The sequence below is a fragment of the Parambassis ranga genome, chromosome 12 (genome assembly GCF_900634625.1).
Source record: "Parambassis ranga chromosome 12, fParRan2.1, whole genome shotgun sequence".
Taxonomy (NCBI): domain Eukaryota; kingdom Metazoa; phylum Chordata; class Actinopteri; family Ambassidae; genus Parambassis; species Parambassis ranga.
In genome coordinates, this window is record NC_041032.1 from 1,121,119 (window position 1) to 1,139,570 (window position 18,452).

The 18,452-nt window shown below is 39.0% G+C and overlaps 1 pseudogene; it reads right to left on the reverse strand.

Moving 5' to 3' along the window:
• Window positions 1-18,452, reverse strand: part of LOC114444075 (ciliary neurotrophic factor receptor subunit alpha-like) — a 173,035-nt pseudogene that overhangs the window by 12,452 nt on the left and 142,131 nt on the right.

Below are 18,452 nucleotides of genomic sequence, written 5' to 3' on the forward strand. Positions count from 1 at the left end.
GATTTTTTTTTCTACACACACAGCGAGAGTCCACATTGATGCAGTTCAGCGTTAAATCTTAACATCTTTTCAAGAGAGTAAACAGGAAAATAACTTCTTAAAAGTCTCCACAGTAACAAATAATTCTCACTTTCAGGGAGAGTCAAGGAGGCCACGCAATCTAGGGCTTAAGTGGGATGCAATACCGTGTCCGTGCATGTGCGTGAGTGCATATATGTGTGTGTGTGTCCTGAGGGAAAAGAGGGATCTTGGTTTAGAATAGGTAACAGTGGAATGTAATTGAGCTGAAAATTGAAAAGCGAAGCCGTAGCAAAGCCAAGCTGGTGTGTGTGAGAGCGAGAGAGTGTGTGTGTGTTGCGCAGGTATACTTTGGAATGTGTATTTTGTGCAGCAGAGGATTTTCTCTCTCTCTCTCTGTGTGTATGTGTGTGTGTGTGTGTACCAGTGTTTGTTTGTGTTTTAAAACCAGAGTGGGATGCCGGTGTAATCCTTGCACAGCCGGACCCCCAAGGATAACAGAATTTACTGCTGAGTGGGTGAGCCACACAAGCATGCATATGAGTGCACGCCCACACACACACTCACACACTCACACGCATACACAGATAAACACACAACCCCATGCCAACTACCTGACTGAGTAAAAGAAGAGTGAGGATGAGAGCATGCTGAGTATCACTCCCCTTCTCCCCAGAAACACTTGCATGGAAAATTGGAAAGCGCTTCCCATCTCCACTGGGCATCACTCATCATGGCTCATTTTCAGCACTATACATACATAAAATTGTGTCCATGACATAAGCAAATACATGCCTGATTCCTTTGTGAAGTAATTGTATGTTGTTTCTCAGTAGGCCCCTTATTAATTAAACTTGTTGTAAACAAGAAGAGCAGTGGTAGAGGTGAAGCTTCCTGCAGTGTTGCAGAGATGAGGTCACCCTGGTCTAATGTCTCATCTGCAAACAGTACAAAATGACTTATGGCCACTAGAGGGGCTTTCCAGTGCCATCAGTGTGTATGCATGTGAGTACAATGTGAAGAAATCTGAAACTGTTTTTCATCTCATATTTGATGACTTGGCTTTTTTTGTAGCAAATTTGGCATTGTTTAGAGGTGCTGCTGTGATTTTACAATTGTTTTCTTGTATTTTGTTGAGTTTTCAGTGCTGTGACAACTAAACAATACCGTGTTAGCTGCAAAACATGCTACTTTCAAAACCTATTCATGAAGTTTTCTTTCCTAGTATTTTCAATTTTGTGTTACAAATAATGACAACAGTGTTATATTCAGGGGTCAGAGGATCCAATCATAGCTCAATTTATTTTATTTATATATATATATATATATATATATATATATAATATTATATTTAAGTTTCCAGGGTAACAAGTTAAGTCCCAAAAATGTAGGCATATCTGAGCTTTTATTGTGAAACTGTCACATTTGGATATCAATTTGTTTCCGTGACACAGAGATCACTGTGACTACATTCATTTGTACAACATGCCTGTGTAAAGACCAAACCAAAAGACACTTAGGCTAAACAACTTAGATTTGTGGAACAAGTCAGGTTCAGTACCCCAGAGACACCAAGTGAAGGCTAACAAAATGAATGTAGACAAAACTGTGGTAGCTGCCTGGCAGTAAGCAAAGGCTTAATACAGCAATAGCAACTGGAAGGCCCATTCATCTCACAGACAGAGATCAGAAAACCATTCAGAACTGCTCAAGTGATGGAGGATCCCCGGGATTAATACTGTAATCACCCACTCTACAATACTCTCTAGTAATAAAAAAGATGCCTTTTTGGTAACATATTCAGAACATGCCTCTGGTGTTTAAACTAAATCATTCAATTTTGCTGACTGAAGCAAACCCTGAACCTGATGCGTGTGGGATCCACATTTCCACCCTGCCAGGCCAAAGGCTTCACTTCACTCTGTTGTTCTCTTTCTGATTTAACATGAAACAGAATCACTGAGTTTGTTTGACAATCCTGGCAGGTGGTCGGCTCAGGAAGACGGACCAAAGGAAAGATTTCTCTCCAGCTCTTCTCTGGGTTTCTTCTCTCTCTCTCTCTACCTTACCGGTTTCTTCACCACTCACCTTCTATCTATCAGTTCTGTGATTCCCCTTCTTTCTGCAAGTGTCTCAGTGTGTGTCGCATCTGTGTAAGTTCATGCTGTGTGTGTGTGTGTGTGTGGTCTACAGAGGGGGTTATTTGACTGCTTGATAAGCAAGACACAGAGGCACTGACAGCTTCATCCATCAGTGTGTCTGTGTGACGGACAGGCCTCTGTGTGTGTGGTCAGACATAAATATTCCTCTATTGGGACACACACAGTGACCCTGCTTTAGTCAGAATATAAATGTGATTCTCTGCTCTCCCCTGATGTTACCTTCTCTTTCTCCCTGCCTGCGTTTTTTGCTCTCTTTGCACTCCTCTCGTTTTTCATTATGTTATCCTTTCTCCTCCTGCAGCCCTGTCCAACATGCTTTGACTCTTTCTCATTCCTTCTAACCTTGACATCAGATTAGAGGAAACACAGTCAACATGTTTATATGCTCACTTCATTCATTTATCTTCTCAGGCGAATTGCAGTGTGGTTTTATTCATTTAGCAGCCTGACAACCTTGGGAACTTTACAATGTTCCATATTCATTCATTCGCTCCTGCAACACGAATGACAACATTGGTATGTGAGAACAAGGATACCAGCGCGGCATAGGAAGAAAGACCGCTGTCACTCATTTCCTCCCCCTAAGGATCAAAATATTTCCCAAACACTCAACAAGGAAGTTCTCCCTGGCAACACAAGTGGCTAAAGGAAGCAAAGTGGAAACTGACCCCTAATTCCTAAACAAATTGACCCCTAATTTTTTTTAAAGATGCCTCAATGCATTTTTCTTTTTCACACACAAGTTTGTTATGGAAACGTGATGCATTCGTCATTGTTACATCTTTGAGGAGACCTGACACAGACCTGACACATCGCTATCTGGTCTCATAGTAACTAAACAAAGATAACAATTGCAAATACTTTTTAGGTCATTAACTCCATCTCTGCTTATGCCAAAGTAAACGCCTTTATTTTGAAAAAAGGCATAATTTGCTTTATTTTGAGTTGTTAACTTAGTCGTAAGAAATGAGACCCAAATAATGCACATAGAACTTGAGTAACACCTGTATATCATGTGTTAACCGGACAATGGTACAGGCATATTTGGAATAATTAGATGCAGAATGTGGTCATATATTCAATTTAGTGTAGTGAATGAATAGCATGCAGGCAAAAGTAATGAGCGACTTACAGGAGCCGTGATCCACACATACACCTATCAATGAATTAAAGCTAGAAGATATACGGAAAGTTCACTGAGAAAGATTTTGTGGATCACACTGCACTGAAGCAAATTCCTCACCCAAACATGCCACATACTCACTGATACATCCTCCATGTAACACGTGGTTACAGTTTTTACTACTGGAATATATATACACACATATATATATATATATATATATATATATATATATATATATATATATATATATATATACATATATATACATTTATGTTAATGGAACACATAACTGTTTATGCGCTGTGCAATTTTCCACAATTGTGGTCCAACGTTTTAAAGCCGTTTTTTTACTTGAGCTTTTGTGTTACTACCTCTCCTGCAGTTCAAGCTGCTTACAAAAAGTTCCAGTCACTACACCTGTCCCTTTCACTTCTGCCTCCTATCTAAGCCTCAGCTTCTCTGTCTGTGCTTCTTTCCTTTTTACTGGAGACAACTTTTTGCACGCTATTTCAAACCGTCGATATTTCACTTTCAAATAAACACATCATTTGGCTGTCTCATCCCATTGACATTTCCATGACATTTAACATTTTATCTCCCAGTCTCCCTTCTGTATTTAACTCTTTCCCAGCCATCCTCCCTCTCTTTCTCTCTCTTGCTCGTCTCACTCTCGCAGTCAGTCTCACATTCCAGGCAAGCTTGGCTTCTTTGTCCTAAATGACATCACAGACATAAGACTGTGACAGGCAAGACAGGAGGAATGTGGTGTGAGAGAAGGATATAAACCATAAAAGAGAGAATCAGAGTGTGAGAGAGAATAACCAGATGATGGAGAGAGAGAGAGCGAGAGAGAGTTAGTCTGGGAGGGAATGAGAAAATGTAAAAAGGAAAAACCAGAGAGAGGGAGAGGGAGAAAGAATTCCATTCAGCCGGTCATGAATGGACTTCACAGAGGACTCCACAAGCAACACACACACACACACACCTACCATCACTACAACCCTCCCCTCCCCTGCGGCCTCTCTCTCATCCCTCCGTCTGTCCCCTCCTTCTCTGTTTGTAGTCCTTTCATTAATCTCCTTTAGAGGAATCAGACAACAGCAGCCCCCTCAACACACCAAACACACACACACACACACACACACACACATACCTACACACATACACACATGCACAGATCTAGAGGGATAAAGTTTCTGCATATTGCAGCAGGTAACATAAGTTCCACACTCTCACATAGTTTTGGATAATAACTTTTTAGGCCCCCCAGTGAAGGATGTGTAATTAAAAATGAACCATATATTGTATACAGCATATACCTATAACACACAGCTGGAATGCTACTCAGTCCCTTTAGAAGAAAACCCTTAGATATAAAGATTTTACGTATAGCTAAAACGAAAGTTGCTGCTGACCTTAAGCTGACCTTTTGATATCTGTTACTACATTAAATGTCCCTTATTATGCAACATATTTACATGTCTTTGTTGACCCTCAAAATATAAAAAATGGCCTGTTTATCTTCTGTCACATGTGCTTAAATGAGCCAGTCAGGAAGTTTTCTGCTCCTTGTGAAGTCATAAAGGGGTTAAGCTCCACCCACAGCTGGTTAAATATAATAATAGTTTTATTACTTGTCATGATAGTGCTGACTTTTAGCCCTCTTCCATGTTGGATTGTGAGGTTGAAAGTCTCACTCTGGGGACATGTAACACAATAACTTGCTAAAAATTGGCACATGATTGTGTTTTTGTGTCATCAAATTACAATACCAGAGAATAATGACAAAACATTGACATAAAGTCATGAGAAGAAAACAGAAGCATGCTTCCTAACATAAAAATAACCTTTTATGAAAGGAGTCCAAAAACTGTTATATGTATCCACATTCCCTCTGGCTTTCTTTGCTAACAGCATCTGACATCAGATATAACCTCTGATTACATGCGTTGGAGGAAAAGCTCAAAATCTTCTGCTGAACAGATCCAATTGGATTTTCTTATATGCATGCTGCCTAATGCAGTTTCACTCACAAAATGAAGTCTGCCCAGTATTTATAGCTACAGTTATGGTGCTACTGTGACTTTTACAAGTGATATACACTGTGTGAGACATAAGCGTGAATAACAGCAGCCCTATTAAATACTTCATACGCAAAAAGTGCAGGTTGAAGGAGGATGCATGCCATAAAAAGGTCAGATCTACTTATTTATATAGTGCCTTCAACACAGCAACTTTGTTAGAAAGCACTTCTTGTTATTAAAAGTGAAGGGTGCAATATGAGCGCACATAAAAGACCACGTACATTAAAAAAAATACGGCACATCGGTCACACTATAAAAGCCAACAAAATGAAATGAATTAAGGAATTTTTCAAAGTGCTTTGCTTAATGCAGTCCTGCTACTACCTTGCTTCATCCTCATGAGGAATTGTTTGAAAACAGCTGCAGCAATCACAGAGGAAAGCTGCAGGATATGGTGGCCTTCCACAGCGGTTACACGGTAAAGAGGAAAAAAGTGGGATAGACGCAGGATGTGGGGACTTCTACAATAGCTAACACTGGATGAAACTTATACTCCTGACCACAAAATCATACAAGACAGATTGCTTTCTCTTGGATATCTCAGCATAACCACATCAAGAAAAAAGTGTCACACTGACAGAGGGAAAAAGGAGGCAGGAAAGGAGAAGGACAAGCATGAAACTAGAGTCTGGAGAGTTGAACACGGCAACCATCAGACAGACTTCAATGATGACAAATTCATTTGTCAGTTATAATCACATTCAGAACTAAAGCAAATCCATATTTTTCTTTAAATACACACAAATATTCAGAGTGGTCACACAGTTTGCTGCATATAAAGCTGAGGGTTTGTGAAATCCAGTGGGTTGGATGAACTTTGTCAAACCTCTGTGCTGATGCAGTGAAATCATTTCACCCCAGTAAAACTGCAGAGCAGGCTTGGCCAACTAATTATGGAGATTTCTGTCAAATGCAAGAGAAGGGTGGTAAATAAGACTGTGTGTGTCTGTGTGTGTGTGTGTGTCTGTGTGTGTGTATAACCAGAGATGAAACACACACACACAGACACACACAAACCCATTGTAAGTGCACCATCTGCGGATGAAATTAAGAACCAATGCAGTCCATGAAATCCGGAATCAGCTGGAATAATCTAAACCAGATACTCTTTATTTATTAATCAATAGCAGGGAGAGTCCATAATAGTCTTAATAAAAGCGGGGTCGACACAAAGCAAAAGACTTGTAGACACAGGTGTCAGATGGTGCAGTGACAACTGCTAATTTAATTACCGAAGAGGACGATAATTACAAAGGAAATAAGAACGACAATACCAATCTATCAGTCTGCACATATGCTATTAGATCATATGACCTAGCTGCTGAGCTGCGTTTTAACCTTATAGTAATGGGATGAGTACTTCTAATGTCGTAAAATGTCTAAAAATGATCATGTTCTGTATTAATGCAGGGAAAAGTAAAAACAATAAAACAAACCAGAGAAGCCTTTTATACAACATTTCCTCCTCCTCCTTTTTAGTTGGTCCTACAATTTAACTTATAAACATTCCTTTACACACACACACACACATGCACTCACCAGTTCACATAAAAATGCATCTGATGATTACTAGACCTTGAAAATAGATTAAAATCAAGTCAACACAGAAAAAAAACACTGAGCTAGCTAGTCATTAGCGTGTGAGTGATGGTGTGTTATGTTTGAGCTGACTCCGGTCTGCGTCAAGGCCAGACTCAGCTTCTCTGCCTTCCTCCTCTGCAGCATTCTTCATTTTATCTCTGCTTTTCCAACTTTTTCCCCCAAAAAAACAACCAAAAAAAAAAAAAACAACAACAAAAGTAATATCCAGTACAATGTGATTTCAGCCTCACTTGCCTGCTCCACTCTTTCTTGTTAATTGCTTTGCTGCTCCCTCTTGGTCGGCATGTTTGTTGTGCTTTGTAAATCGTTCAAACCCATTTTCACTCTCGCCTGCATCCACTCTTGCACTCTGCTGTCTTCTCCTTTTTTCCCCCCTTCTCTTCCTTATTCCCTTGATTCTCTCCTATCCCATCAGTTTTTTTTACATCCTTTTGATTTTCTTAATTTCCTTCTGCCATCCCTGCAGAAAGACAGCTGTTCCATTTAGGATGTTTGGTTAATTTGATAAACCAAAAACACATCCCTAAACAATGAAGGATTACATATTGTGAGCTAACATGCTCTCTGCTTATGAGAGAGGAACAGGAAGTTAGAGGAAAGGAGAGAAGGATGGATGGCACTCACTGGACAAAGAGCTTGTCTGTTTATTTTACTTTATGGTTTGAAATATTAAATATTTGGTTTACAATAACGTTAAGTGGCCTGGGGCCTGAGTTATGGTGCCGCGGTGGCTTCTCTGTTTGTTTTGTTGTTTATGGTTTTGAAATATTAATCTTTTGTTGTAGACTAATAAGGCTAAGTGGTCTGGGCGAATGAATTATGGTCTGTGCATCAGCTGTTTTTCTGAAGCATTGAGCACATCTACATGCTCATGTTCCATCAGAGGTTATATCTGTGATGGACTGTCTGTGTACATATCCTCCTTGAGTTTCATATGACTGACACCCAATTCAACGCCAGCTATAGTGAACATGTTAAATTCTTGTAGCTATGCAGAACAAGCTCACTCTACGCCTCAGAGGTGGTCATGTGTTACAGTATTGAACTGTTTTCTTACCTCTCCTGTGAGGTAAAAAGCCAAAGGAAAACACCTAAAGATCCCCCCATGCTAACCTTATAAGGGAAAAACCACCTGGGACAACCCTGCAGGAAAACCCCAGGAACAACGTGATACATATGCCATCATTTTAATTTTACTCACATTTCACATCGTTTCTGAACAAAACAAAACATTGGTAATACACTGGCTGACATCACCTGACACGTCACTCAATCATGGAACAAGCAAGCAACCAAAGGCTGCCTTAGAAGGCTCATAACGCTGCTGTCACCCAGGAGTTTTAGACTTCATGGCCTTATGACACTGTTGCTTTAAACACCATTTAATGAATTGTTTTCACTCGTTAGGTTTTGGTTTCACTCATAATTAAGTTTCATTATCTTGTGATAAACGTTTGTTTTGACTTGTCGTTGAAGTTAGGCAATAGAAACTACATGTAATGTACTAAAAACTACAGGTTGATAATGCCTAACTTTAAGTAGTCTTAATAATCTTAATAGCAAGTGAAAACAAAACAACTTGTGGTGTCAATTGGACATAAATTCAAAAATTCTGCCTCCTAACCAAGCCAGGCTTTAAGCCCATGCGAAAGTGTCAAAACTTCAAAAGTTCACGCCGCAACCACCAGGGGCTGGCTCCAGAAGCGAGTCATTTCCATAGACTCCAATGTTAAAATGGCCAACTTCACAGCAGAAATGTTTACAGTCTGGTACAAAAACCACTCTGGTCTCATGATAAGTTCTCATCTAGTGTCAATTGCGTCACTTGTTTTAATTATATTCAGACTTAAGATTACACATAATTATGGGTGTTGCCGCTTTGACAGGTGGTTGCTGTATCACGGCATGAGTTTCCTGCTTCCACAATCGCCTGCCCCCCTCAATACCACTAGTGCTCCCTCTCTTTGTCCGTATTTGGCATTTTGGCGGACTGTGACGTTCTGGACCCTCCCACCAAGCCTCAAAACAGCTCTTCAGAAACAAACGTCAAGGAAGCTCTGTCCATAGTTTTTACTGTCAATGCTCCCAACACAGACTTTAGCATATCTACAGTATAAAATTGCTCATTTACATAAAGCGGTATCATCTGCAGCTGGTAATGTTAGCCAATCTGAATGCTGGTTCTACAGTTGAGTAAATCCTAATTAAGTCCAAATGCCCAATATTACAGCTTTACCATTGTTTATGTAGAAAATATCTATATGAATTTTTCAGCCATCTTTTTTATGTGAAACCCCAAAATTAGATGATTAAAACACACACACACACACACACATGCCCTGGGTCTGGTAGAAGACCTTGCATTGAATTTCACCTCTTGAACTGTCAGCAGGCATCACCATGTGTTATGTGTTGACAGTTTCAAATGAAATCTTAAAGCTATGTTGCTTGAATAGCTTTCTCAAAATGATGCAATGCCACATATTGCTTTTTTTTTTTACCTGCTCCTATGCTCTGCACGTGGCAAAGAGAGATAGAACTCTCACAGCATGGCAGAATAGGTCTCGAAAATCAGACTGAGAAAAATATGTGAATATAAACAACACATTTTCTGCCTGTATATTTAAAGCAGTATGTATGTAGTCTGCCCCTTGAAGATTAAACGCCTTCATATATAGAGACTATAAATAAAATATTGCTGTTGTTTATTTCATCATGTAAAGAAATCTAAATAATATTTAAGTTTTAATTGCTTTCCTTTAAGTTCGTCTGCATATGTGAGCGGCAGCGCAGATGATATCCTGTCTGGATGTGTGGTATGGGTCTCTGGGGTGGATTATGGCTGGGTAGAATAATGGCCGTGTGATAATTAATAGGATTAGCAGATTAGAGGAAGATTAGGCCGTGGCGGTCTCTATCACCACCACAGTATATGTAAGTGAGACAGAGACATGAGGAAGCAAGGGTGAGATCCAATAACTGAGATAGTAGGAGACAGAAGTCTGACTCACAACAAAATAAGTACAAAACAGCAATTTATTTGTGTCTGCTGCAAGGAGGTGGCTCTACCTTTCAGAGGTTTGTTTTTACTTTTTTCTGACGCTGTCACCAGTGTACCACATTAGGTAGGTTGGTTAATATTACAAAACAGTGTACACAGTGACTTTGATACAACAGTTTTTTATATGTTTTCCTCAGTGAACAGTGTTAGAGTACTGTCTGTACAAGACAAATGAAAATTGTCATGCTTCGCTTGTAGCTTCCACACAGAAGACAAAAGCCAAATGTTAGTGGGTAATCCCATTCATACAGTCTGCTTTGAGAGAATTTTGTGGCACCTCTGAGCCAGCGCTGCTGAATCCAATCTGATCTCAGAGAAATACCTACATTATGCAGACTGGCACACAATGTATTAAAACTACGTGAGGGCACAATGAAAAACAACAATAGGAGCTTCGTTTGGATTTTTTTTTTCTCCGTACCAAGGTGTAAAATTGTGAAGGCCGTGCAGCTGTCAGCAGGAAGGTTCTCTCTTATGAGTCAGGTCCTGCTCAAGGTTAAAAGGTAGTTTTTCCTTGCCACTGTCTGCTTGCTCAGGGGTTCAGGCTCTGGGGTTCCATAAAGCACCTAGAGACACTTTTGACTGTAAAAAGGAGCTATATAAAAAAACATTGATCCATGAGTGCCCCTCATGGCATCATTGCCTTATTGTCACTGTTTATTCCCATTGATACCTATCCCATTGGGTTAGGTATCAAAACACAAAAGGTTAACATTAGGTGTTAAAAATGGGATAAGGTTGTAGGTTTTTGTGCTGGCTGTTACAAAAATGATTTATGTCAACTTGCATGAAACAATATATAAAATTTTCTGACTTTACAAAGTAAAATACATGATGAAGGCATGAAGTTCCAACTGAAATTGCTAATAACACTTTGGATTTTCAGCCCTATCTAAACTAACACACCGGTGTACCTATGTAGATACGTAGGTCGTTTTAGATGTTTGTTTAATAGTCTGGTTGTTGCTCTGTCTATGTCACATGCTTCATTTCTCTGATTGGTTGTATGTCTATCCAAATTTGTACCCTTTGTTGATCCATCACAGAAGAAAGAGCAGACTAATTCTTTGTATGGAATAGAAAAAAAGACTAATCTACTGCTGGGAAATTCATGTCCTGTGAACAAACCTTTCTCCTAAAAATTCTGTAACTGTTTTACCTTATGCATTGAGACTGGGCTGGCACACCTCTGATTGTACAATGGTGGCGTGATTCATTACACTGCCTTTATTTGATGTTTGTGAATGAGGAAAGAATATGAAGGGGCTCTTTTTGTCTAGTCTTGGTGAATCTTCTGTCTGGTGCTTCACTTAACAAAACTGTAGTCTTTTCTTCAGTCTTCAGACTTTTGGGTTTGAGAGAAGTCCTCTAGCTGCTTGAGTGTAAAAATCAACGTGATGGTTTCTTTTGTGAAATAAAAAGAGGAACGTTCACACTCATTTCCCATCTTAAATGCCAAAATCTCTCTCTCTCTCTCTCTCTCTCTCTCGACTTTTCACCACCTCCCCACACACTGTGATGTCTACTGTACAAAAATTGATGGATGGCATTAATGCATCACCTTCACTGAGTCATACTTATTCAACTTTAAACAGACGCATGGTTTAAGGTTTCACATGTGGTGTGGGACCCCAGGGAACCACAGTGCAGTTTGATTGAAGTGAAGCCCAGATCACCGTTTTTTTTTTTTTTTTTTTTTGAGGTGAGACAGCTTTCTACTGCACCACACCTGGATTTGACAACAGCTGTCACACTTCAGCAAACGTAGCGAGACCCTAGGTGCAAACAGTCCAGGTGTGGGAGTAAGAAGGAAACACTTTTGTCAGGGTGACAAAAGCCCTCAGAGACCCAGCTAAAGACAGACAGCCTTTTTTCACACTGGTATCACTAACAGATAATAACTGTATAATAACCGTTAACAGTGTTAAATAATACATCCTGAATAAAATGCATCTGTTTTTCCTCCCATGCTTGTAAGCAACCACATCCTGCAGGATGTGCTCTCAAAGTATTTTAATCACGCTAACCCTCCATTAAACTGTGTTAGTGAAATATGGCTGTATGTTCCTCTATTTGGGAAAGTGCAACATAACTGCTTCCCAACACTAGATTTGGAATACTGCGAGGTTTATGGTTTGCAACTAAACACTACCTGCTGCTATTAACAACCACTGGGCTTCACTACACAACACACACACAAACGTACAGTATGTTCAATCATTTACCCACACAGCGCCGGACAAGGCCACGGACAGACCCGGCCAAGGCCACTGGTCTGCAGATTGCTTGTCATAACAACATGGCCTCTTGTCTGGCTTCACCCAGGATATCTGTGGTCAGATTTTTTTCTTCTTTTAGTCTCTAGAAATTATAGGCTGTGGTGAAGAAGAAAAAACATTTATTTCTATTTATCCTGAAGTTTCTGATCCGGTATCTCTGAAATACAGAGAAACCAGGTTTTGATGTTCAGTTTACACTTTACACAATGTTTTTATTTTTATATATTTTCTGTCTAAAATCTAAAGGTAACCCTGTTACATGTAAGCAGCTTCAAATAGCATTTTTATTATGAATATACTCACTACTCCATCCACCTCACTCTGAAGCACTCCCACCCTTATTTTGGGAACAGAATTAAAATTTTAAATGCAGCGTACTCAATTAAAATGTTTGGTCTGCCTCATTACAAAGACTCCTTCTGCAGAATGTCATGCATAGGAGCTAGAAAACAGAAGAGGAGTGCATTAAGAGAGCAGCCATCACTGATGATTCACTTTGAAATTCACTCTTTGTGACATTAGTCATAACACACTTGTTCCTCATTATAAACACATTAATGTGCTTCTGGAAGGTTGAGCGCTGGTGTGGGTCTGCTCTCCATTACTCTGAAACCATTCTGAAGAGCGACACAGAACTCAGCAGCCCAGCACTCCAGAGCAGAAAGACATTATAATCTGGGATTCACGTTACGGACGGTAGTCCAGGGAAGGTAACAGTACATGTCAAAAATATTTGTTGCTGTTTATTGTAGATTAATGTGACTGTTTGTTATGTTCAAGGAGTGATTTATACATTCAGCCCGTCCTCACCAGGAACACATAGCAGAATATTTCAGTCCTTGAAAATGGAACGTGAGCACATCTCTCTGGCTGCATCTTCACATGTTCATGCATTGGGGATGATGGCAGCCAAAAATGGCGACCATGAAATGGGAGGTCATATGAATTAATGTCTTTTAAGTTGATCTTAAACCCTTACCCAGTTTTAATGCCAAATCTAAGCCAGTAGTTTGATTACACCTAATTTTCTACTCATAAAAAAGTCAATTTAATGTTTTGATACCCGAATCAATATTCAGTGTTTATGTTGACAGCAGCCATTCTTTTTTGTTTTTATCATTTAAGCAGTGCAATAAACAAATAATTAGCAACTGAAGAAGCCTGTCTCAGTATATATGTGTGTTTATACTCTATTTCAGGGTTTAACACTTAACCCTCATGCATTGTTCGCAAACACTACCCTAATGTGTTGTTCGGGGACAAAAACGTCCCCTAACTTTAACGGTTTTAAAAATATATTAGATAAATATTTTTTTGAAATTTTTTTGCATAGACCTTTTAATTAACTTCAGTTCTAATCAACAGTAGTGAAAAAATCATTTTCCCCCAGGATTTTAACCCTTTAATCACCAATTTTATGAGGGGTGGTGCTGAAAATTGAAAAAAAAAACACAAAATGGCTCATTTTTAATAGAAAAGGTGAATGTGGACTGGATTCTTTTGAACCTTTATTACAGTCTTGGTCATGTCAAACATCAGTAAAAAAATTGACTTGATTGCATTATTAGTTTTTGCACAGCACTGGATTTTCTTTTTTTCTCCCTAATGTGTTGTTCGGGGACAAAAACGTCCCCTAACTTTAACGGTTTTAAAAATATATTAGATAAATATATTTTTGAATTTTTTTGCATAGACCTTTTCATTAACTTCAGTTCTAATCAACAGTAGTGAAAAAATCATTTTCCCCCAGGATTTTAACCCTTTAATCACCAATTTTATAAGGGGTGGTGCTGAAGATTGAAAAAAAAAACACACAAAATGGCTCATTTTTAATAGAAAAGGTGAATGTGGACTGGATTCTTTTGAACCTTTATTACAGTCTTGGTCATGTCAAACATCAGTAAAAAAATTGACTTGATTGCATTATTAGTTTTTGCACAGCACTGGATTTTCTTTTTTTCTCCCTAATGTGTTGTTCGGGGACAAAAACGTCCCCTAACTTTAACGGTTTTAAAAATATATTAGATAAATATTTTTTTGAAATTTTTTTGCATAGACCTTTTAATTAACTTCAGTTCTAATCAACAGTAGTGAAAAAATCATTTTCCCCCAGGATTTTAACCCTTTAATCACCAATTTTATAAGGGGTGGTGCTGAAAATTGAAAAAAAAACACACAAAATGGCTCATTTTTAATAGAAAAGGTGAATGTGGACTGGATTCTTTTGAACCTTTATTACAGTCTTGGTCATGTCAAACATCAGTAAAAAAATTGACTTTATTGCATTATTAGTTTTTGCACAGCACTGGATTTTCTTTTTTTCTCCCATTTTGTCCCATAGACTTACATTATAAACACACTTTTTTTGACTGCACAGCCATGGCACTACATAATCATGCATTCTTGATTGTTGGTGGTTTACCCTGTTGGTAGGAGGTAAAATTTGTGATTTTTACAGTTAACAACTTAATTACCATATTAACCCTTTACCTGCAGGCCTGTGCTCATGTAGTGTAGTTTCTGGCTTGTATATGGAGTTATAGGGAGTATTTTAGCACATAATTGTGTGTCTACACACTGTGTGTGTATGTTAGAGAGGAAGAGAGCCATTTGCACACTGATCTTGTTGTCTGTGAGTACACACAACCACAGAGTCTTCATAGTAAACAAAAACAAAGAAAGTGTTGCTATGCACGTGTGGCCCTTTGATGTCTACAGGTGCAGACTAAACAAAACAAAAAGGCAAGTGGTCTTACATGTGACCTTGTGGTCATTTGATGGTGAGAAGAGCAGAAAGCAACATGAAGAGAGGATTCACTTGTGCACAATCTCTGGAAATGATTGTGCAGCCTGGCTCTATGAAGGGCCAGGCTGTGAAGCTGTGAAGGCTGCACAAGTAGATCCGTCACTTGTTCACAAGCGAATCCTTCATTCGTTCACAAGTGAATCCTTCACTCATGCACAGGTGAATCCTCTCTTCATGCTGCTTGCTGCTCTTGTCACCATTAAATGACCAGGAGGATGCATGCAAGTCCACTAGTGTTTTTGTTTTGTTTAGTCTGAACCTCTCAGCATCAAAGGGCCCGGCACTTACTTTTAGGGCTGCAACAAATTTACTTTACTTTACTTTACTAAACTACTTTTAATACTAATTTTAGTAGGGGACTAAACTGTAGATTAGATTTGGTTAGTCAATGATTATTTATTATGTTATCAAGTTATCTATCTATGGTGTCTATTTAGTAACATGCACATGTACGTATGGTCGTGTGGAGCGCAACACACCATGGAAAAGGGGCACTTAGACCTCACTTAGACTAATTCAGTGATCTCAACTGAGACACTAACCTAAAAGTAAAGTCACTCTACTGGAGGACGTGTTTTAACAGCTATTTTACCCATCCACAACTTCAGACGCCAGAACTCCTGGATGTTTTCATTTTACATGCTTATGCATTGCCGTTGTACGTCTGAATTAGGTACACTTCACTTACTTAGTAACTTTATTTTCCTGACTTTCCTTCCCTGACAGTGTGCAAATGGCTCTCTTCCTCTCTAACATACACACACAGTGTGTAGACACACAATTATGTGCTAAAATACTCCCTATAACTCCATATACTTAAGCCAGAAACTACAGTACATGAGCACAGGCCTGCAGGTAAAGGGTTAATATGGTAATTAAGTTGTTAACTGTAAAAATCACAAATGTTACCTCCTACCAACAGGGTAAACCACCAACAATCAAGAATGCATGATTATTTAGTGCCATGGCTGTGCAGTCAAAAAAAGTGTGTTTATAATGTAAGTCTATGGGACAAAATGGGAGAAAAAAAGAAAATCCAGTGCTGTGCAAAAACTAATAATGCAATAAAGTCAATTTTTTTACTGATGTTTGACATGACCAAGACTATAATAAAGGTTAAAAAGAATCCAGTCCACATTCACCTTTTCTATTAAAAATGAGCCATTTTGTGTGTTTTTTTTTCAATTTTCAGCACCACCCCTTATAAAATTGGTGATTAAAGGGTTAAAATCCTGGGGGAAAATGATTTTTTCACTACTGTTGATTAGAACTGAAGTTAATTAAAAGGTCTATGCAAAAAAATTTCAAAAAAATATTTATCTAATATATTTTTAAAACCGTTAAAGTTAGGGGACGTTTTTGTCCCCGAACAACACATTAGGGGGTAAAATTTGCCCACAGTGTACCGTTGACCTATGAAAAATTTTAAAATCATATTAACAAAATTTATGTAAAATTAAGCTTATTGAGGAAAAATGATTCAATTTGTCCACATATTGACAAAGTTATGGCCAAAATAAACAGAAAAATTTCTCTCAGAGGACAAAAATGTCCCGAACAACGCATGAGGGTTAAAGTAGAAATAACAGCGAGGCCACTTGCTTGTACCTCTGCCTGTCTACTCTCGGTTTCTGTGTTCGTGCTACAGCGTATCACAGGTCAGACCGCGGGGTTAGGCTGGATGTGGATGGAATGTGCGTCTGCACACAAATACCAGCGATGTCACCCATCTGAATGAAAGGACCTTTTTTCACTCCTAGACACACACACTCACACTGAAATGCACATCTAACATAACATGACACATGGCTGCACTGAGATCACACAGAAACAATCTGAAACGTGTGGAGGGTCCTTTTCCTCAGAACTGTGCTGCTGCTGTTGATTGTGCGGTTGCTTTGAAGGGCAATTTCATCTGGCTGACGGAAAAGTGTGTGTGAGCGTGTGAGGGGGGTGTGTGTTTTTTCAGCACCGGGGGGTCAGTCACCTGGAGTGTTAGGGAATTTTCTATCAAAATATTCCTGTGTAATTGAAGAACTCTGAGTATAAAGCTGTGTGTGTGTGTGTGTGTGTGTCAGCGTGATGGTTTAAGTGTGTGTGTGTGTGTGTGTGTGTGTTCATTTTGTCTGCATAATTTGCAAATGTCTGTGTGCCTCTATGCATTCTGTGTGTGTGTGTGTTGCATGACTTTGGCATGAGGCCAAAGTGAATAGAAGCCTTGTTAGTGTTTTAAATGCCTTCTTGGATCTGACAGGACATGTGCAGGCATATGAGCATGCCAATGAGGTATATGTGTGTGTGTTCCTGCAGTGAGATGGAAGAAGTTAGTCCATCATCTACACATCCTGCTGTCCTTGTGTAAATATGTGCGTACAGTATGATGAGCAACAAGAACCTTGAAGTAGACAGTCATTCTGCAATCATCCAGTCACACATTATGTTAATATAAGTATCAGAAAACAGTCCCAATTCTTGCCAAACTCAGTCACTTTACATGGTTATTGTAGTAAGCGAAGTAATCCATTTGTGGGATGTGAGACAGTGTTGTGTTTGCTGATTTCTGCAGCTCAAGTTGAATAGAAGGATGGTATCAAAACCAATAAGATGTCAATAAAAAAAGATCTCTCAGAAAAACATCTGCAACTCCGCCAGCTCCGAGGCACAGTAATCTCACTTAATCTTGCCACAGCCCTCCTTTACAGCTTTCCATCTTCCAATCACATAAAAAAACTTTAAATGTTTCATTTGAATATAAATGCTTCACGTTTGCCTGCAACAGCAAAAATGCTATTTCCTTATAAATAAGCTTAATAAATTGGTTATGACACCATCTGAACTAGTGGGGATGTTGGTGTTGGTGATTTTTCTAATATCCGTCATCCAAAGTGTTTGTGGAATATATGAAATCTGTGCCTTTGTGATGATTGCATCTTCATACAGCTAGACATCTAATGGCAGAAAAGATGGCACGCGCCATCTGCAACATTTAATTAAAGGGATGAGGTGCAGCCAGTCTGTGCAACTCCGCATTAGTCATTCAGTATGTGCATCCCAATTAAAGTCTGTGGAGTCAGCAACAGGCAACTGCTAAAAGGAGCATGTCTACTCTAAAGCGCTGTGAGATATTTAACCCTTTAATACTGGGATAGGCATACACTGCCAGATCAAGCTGTATATTTAATAAACAACAGAAAAACAAAAGCAAAGCCACCTTCTCCATTTATAATGCACTCAGCAGTGTCTGCAGCAAACTGTCAGTGCTGTAGTCATTTCAAAATGCATTGCTGGAAATGTAATATTGATTAATCATTTAT